Raw genomic sequence first — 6,000 nt, 5'->3', positions numbered from 1 at the left:
AAAAACTTGAAAAAGAGTTACAGAGATCGCCACAAAAAAAGATGTTAAAATAAAAATGGATACAATCAAACATAAAATAGATCTACTGGAAAAGGAAGAACTGGCACAAAAAATCAGAGGCACTAAATAGAATTACTTTGAAAATGCAAATAAACCAGGCAGATGGTTGGCATATAAATTGAAAAAAGAGAGAGAGGCAAAGAAAATATTCCAATTAAGAGACAAGTAAGGACAAATTCATTATGGAAATGCTGAGAAAAAGAAAATTATACAAGACTACTATGCTAAGCTGTATCAACAAGTGAAAATGGAAGAGGGGGGAGTTAAAAAATATTTACCGGATGCTAATCTTCCCCAGATACCAGATGAAACTAGAATAATGCTGGAAAGTAAAATAACAATGATGGAGCTAACGGAAGCACTCAAAAAACAAAATAATGGAAAAGTCCCCGGTCCAGATGGATTTCTGGTGGAATTCTACAAAACATTTGAAGAAATCTTGTCTTTCCCCCTTTTAGAAATCATGAATGAAGTGATATCAGAGAGCAGAATACCTAAATCATGGTCAGAAGCATATATTGTATTGCTACCCAAATAGGAGACAGATCTAACGCAAACCAAGAATTATAGACCAATATCTTTATTAAATTCAGATTAAAAGTTATTCGCATCTATATTAGCAGACAGACTCAAGAAGTATCTAAATAGCTTTATCCACTCTGATCAAAATGGTTTTTTACCAAAGAGACAAATTAAATATGAGAATGATTTTGAACACTTTGGAAAACTACGAGGCCCATCCTGAAAAACAAAGGCTTTGATGTTTCTTGATGCACAGAAGGCTTTCAACAATGTGAATTGGCAATTCATGTTTTCACAATTGGAACAGATGAATTTTGGTAAGAAATTTATCCAAACTATACAAATGGTATATCACAAACAAACCGCAAAGATAATGGTAAATGGAGAATTGACAGATTCTATTGAAATAAAGAAAGGTACGAGACAAGGTTGCCCATTATCACTGTTACTTTTTGTCTTAACATTAGAAGTCTTAAATAGAAAGATTAGAGAAGAAGAAGAAATAAAAGAATGAAAATTTAAAAAGAAGAATACAAGCTACAAGCATTTGCAGATGATTTGGTATTTATTCTTGAAGACCCATTTGAGACAGCACCCAAATTGTTGGAAAGAATAGAGGAGTATGGAAAAGTAGCAGGCTTGAAAACAAATAAAGACAAAACAAAGATTTTGACAAAGAACATACCATTAAGACGAAAGAAAGAGTTGGAAGAAGCTTTGCAGATTCAAATTACAAGTAAGGTTAAATATCTGGGGATTTACTTATCAACTAGATGTAGCACTCTTAAGGAGGATAATTATATTAGATTAAAACAACAAATTGAGACTGATTTGATGAAATGGCAAAATTTGCAACTATCAGTGTTAGCAAGAATCTCTACAATTAAAATGAACATTTTACCCAGAATTTTATATCTGTTCCAGACAATTCCAATTAGATTAGGCAAGGACTTTTTTTGAAGAACTAAATAAAATAGTCTTTTTTTTAATAACAAAAGTTTTATTGGTTTTTTTCAAATATTTTGGGGAAAAGGGTACATAAATGTGGGAAAATTTTTTTGACAGCTACATCATACGGAAGGTGGTACTTCCCCGGAATCTTGCATCTCTTTCATATTTTATATATATCAAAATATCATTGTTACATTCATATTAGCAATTATTTTACTCAATTCTTTGACATCTTCAACCATACTTTAAGTCACTTCTAACCATTTCATTATATTAGCAATTGTGATATGTTTTTAATTCATTTCTTTGACCTAAGTTTCATTGCTGTCTCCTCTCCCCTGTCTGTTGGCTGAGCCAAGGCTCCTCCCCCCTTCATGTCTTGTGTGCCGTCTCTTGTTTCACCTAGGAGGTCCTTATGTTTTCCCATGAAGGCTTCTGCCTCCACCACTGTGTTAATTCTCACTCTACCCCCCTCCCAAAAAATCAACAAGCCTTCTGGAATTAACCACCGAAACCAGATATTTTTTTCATATAACTTTTTAGTTAAAAAGAAGAATTTCTTCCTCTTATCTCTTATTCTTTTTGGTATCTGTTTCAAAATTGTTATTTCTTTGTCCTTATATCTTAGAGGTTCCCCCCTTTGAACTCCTAGAATCTCATCTCTTGTAGTCTTTCTAAAAAACTTAACATGTACCTCCCTTGGAACATTGTGTATTCTAGCATATGCTGAATTGATTCTATATATCAGGTCAATATCCCACCCTAGCTGCTGTTTATCTCTTTTAATATAATCTGCTAGCATTGTTATCATGGTCTCTCTTATGTCTTCACTCTGTTTCAGGTATATTTTGAAATCTAAGAAAAAAAGACATCCTTTCAAATTCCATTTTTTCCATGTAGCTCTCAAATCCAACATTTTTTTTGTAAAGCCTTCATCTCTTCTCCCACCCTCTCAGCACCCTCCTCCAGAGCATTTATTTTTTGACTATTTTGTAAAGTCTGTTGTTGATTCTGTCTGAGTTCTTCCTTTAAGTCCAGCAGCTGCTTTTTTATTTCGTCCTGTCCCTTAAAGAGTGTCTGAAACATTTGGTGGAACGTTTCTTGAGACTGCTGTTCCCCCTCGGGAGCTTTTGGTTGCAAAAAAGAAATTAATTGCATTTGCGGGGGAACCGGGCTTGAGACAGCAGAAGATGGAGCCGAGGCTGGTTTGGGTGGAGGCTTTTTTGCAGGCATTTCAAAGTTCAGAAAAAGTTATAGGTCTAAGCAGGAAAGATGGCGTCTGTAGGAGCGCGCTGTCAGGGGGTGCCAAGAGACAGGCAAAGTCCAGTATGGGATATCGGTCTTCAGTACAGCTCTCCTCTGATTAAGATCAATTTTTCCCTATCCAAGGAAGAGTTGTACAAGGAGATTCCTCTAGGGTTCACCCGGGTTTTATAATTCCAGCCCAAAAAGTTTTTCAGAGATGACAGTTCATTTGTAACAACAACAGAAATGGGGGAAGAAACACCATTTTGGCTCAGCCTTCCCCAGGGATCAGAGAACAGTCATTTAGAAAGTTTCCATTCATAGCTTTTTAGGTCAGCTCACTTTCTTTCTTCCACAATTGTTAAAAAGGGTCGTTACCCCATTGCTTGAAAGAAGTGAATATCAAAGGGTTTTTTCCCCCCAATTCTCCCTCTCTCCTCCGAGAGAGAGAAAGATCGTGTAAAGCCGCTTTTCGAGAGGGGGGGAGAACAAACCCCCCTCTCCAATCTTAACACTTCACAAAGATCAAAGAGTCTTAGGGATACTGCTAATCCTCATTTACTTGGTTGTTCAAAGAAAGTAAAAAGAAAGACACCGGGGGGGGGTCCCCCCTCACCACATTTCTGCTGTTGCCTTCAAGTGGAGCGTTTTCTTCCGATCTCCTCCAGACGAAAGCGCGCATGGCAGGCACACCCCTCAAAAGCCTCCCAGTGCTTAGGGCAAAGCTGGCAGCCCCCCCTGCAGCCGCCGCTGCTCCAGGGGCCCCCAGCAAGCTGGCCCCTCAGCAGGATGCCCCTACAAAGCATCCTGTGCCCCCCGTAGATCAGGGGGGCCCACCGGGATGGCCAGCAGTGGACAGCATGTCCATCGTCCACAGAAACAGGAAGTAGAATCCTAAATAAAATAGTCTTGAAGTTTATTTCGCAAGGGAAAAAAGCAAGAATAAAACTTAAATAGCTACAAAATGCTAGAATAAGAGGAGGACTGGGCCTACCTGACTGGGAGTTATATTATCAAGCAGCAAACCTGATGTGGATTAAGGAGTGGGTAACACTAAAAAAATCCAGATTATTGAATGTAGAGGGTCATGATTTATTGTTGGGATGGCATGCTTTTTTATGGTATAAGGGAACTAAAGCACATGGTTATTTTAGAAGACATATAAGGGAGGCCTTGTTATTAAACTGGGAAAAGGTTAAAAGATTACACTACTTAAAAACTCCAGCCTGGATATCAACTATTGAAGCATTTTCATATCCAATAATATATATAAAGGAACAGAGAGTAAGATATGTTGAAATATTGAATACAGAGGGTGAACTCAAATCTATTCAAGAGTTGAAACAAGAAGGAATAGAAATGAATTGGTATTCATACTTACAGATACAATCTAGATATAATGAAGATAGAAAATCAATAGGTCTTTACAATGAGTTAAATAAACTGAGTTAGATAAAATTTTAATTGGTACTGATGAAAAAGTAATTTAAAAACTATATGGATATTTATTAGAGACTAAATTACAAGAGGAACAAGTTAAAGAAACTATGATAGCTTGGGAGGAAAACTTTGGGTATGGGATAGATTTAGAAAAATGGCAGAAACTGTGGTCTCAAAATTATAAAATGACAATGTCAACTGCATATAGAGAAAATTTGTATAAGATGTTTTACAGGTGGCATCTATCCCCAACGAGAATTGCAAGAATGTCCAAGAATAAATCGGAAAAGTGTTGGAAATGTCATCAGATACTGGGTTCATACTACCACATGTGGTGGACTTGTATTGAAGCTAAAAGATACTGGACTAAAATCCACATGTGGTTGGAGAAAATGATACATAAACACACAGACCTCAAACCAGAGATCTTTTTACTGGGAATCATACCAGAAATTTACAACAAAGACTTAAAATATTTGATTCTAAACGTTTTAACAGCATAGAATCATATTTGCAAAAAACTGGAAAAACGAAATGATACCAAAACAGGAAGAAGTTATTCGAAAAATAATGGAGTGCGCTGAAATGAGCAAATTGACATTTGAAATTAGAGAACAAGAAGACGAGCAATTTTATAAGATATGGGATTTGTTTTATCAGTGGCTGGAAAAAAGAACCTGGGCATGAAAAATGTTTTATGTATGTTTTAATTGAAGGAGAAAAGTGAGAATACAATAATGTTGTTAAATAGACTAATAACGATACAATGTTTTAATTGAAGGAGAAAAGCAAAACATAATAATCTTGTTAGACTAACAATAATACAACGAAACTCTGACATATATATGAATAATTTAGAATTTTTTGTTATAAAATGAAGGATAAAGATAATAAATGAACCAATGTACATTTGATAGAAGATTGGTAATATAATATATAACTCTAAGTGCATACCATAAAGATATCCTGTTGAAAGTAGTGAAAGATATATAAACATAAACACTTGGTAAATTCTTTTATACTGTAAAAATATTTAAAATGAGACAATGATTGCATAAAGGTACGTTGTTGCTAAGCAGACAATGAAGAATGTAAGAGAATTAAGCTCATTGAAAAGAAAGAAATATTAATCGTAATTGAACATATGCTGTTCAATGAAAGTGAGGTTTTTCGTTATATTGGATGGAAAAACTGTGATTGTATATGTAATCGAAAATACTGATGCAAAAACACTTGTAACCAAACGACATGCTGTATGTAATGGATGAAATTTTTTTAATGTTGTCTTTTATGTTTAAAAATAAAAAAACATGTGGAAAAAAAAGGTAGGGCAGGGTTTTTATTCCTGCCTGTTTGAGGTGCCAAAGAATTCTGGGGGATGGAGGGCAATTTTAGATCTAAAAACATTGAACCGCCACATTGTCTATCGGTGGTTCAAAATGCATTCTCTGCACACCATCCTCCAGGCGGTCAGGAAAGGCAACTTCCTCACATTGGTAGACTTGACCGAAGCTTACCTTCATATCCCCATCTTCATAGACCACTGAAAATATCTCCGCTTCTCCTATGGGGGGAGGCACTTCCAGTACAAGTTCTTCCGTTCGGTCTATTCTCTACCCCCAGGGTATTCACAAAGGTACTGGCAGCACTAGCCGCCCACATCAGGTCATCCCCACTTCGGATTCTCTGTTACCCGGACAACATCCTCTTGTTGTCCAGGTCTCCGGTTCAGGCAGAAAGAGATCTCGCCCTCCCCATTCACACTTTGCAGAATCACGGGTT

This window comes from Natrix helvetica (genome assembly GCF_964273705.1).
Source record: "Natrix helvetica genome assembly, chromosome: 6".
NCBI lineage: Eukaryota > Metazoa > Chordata > Lepidosauria > Squamata > Natricidae > Natrix > Natrix helvetica.
Note: the sequence above shows the minus strand (reverse complement) of the source record.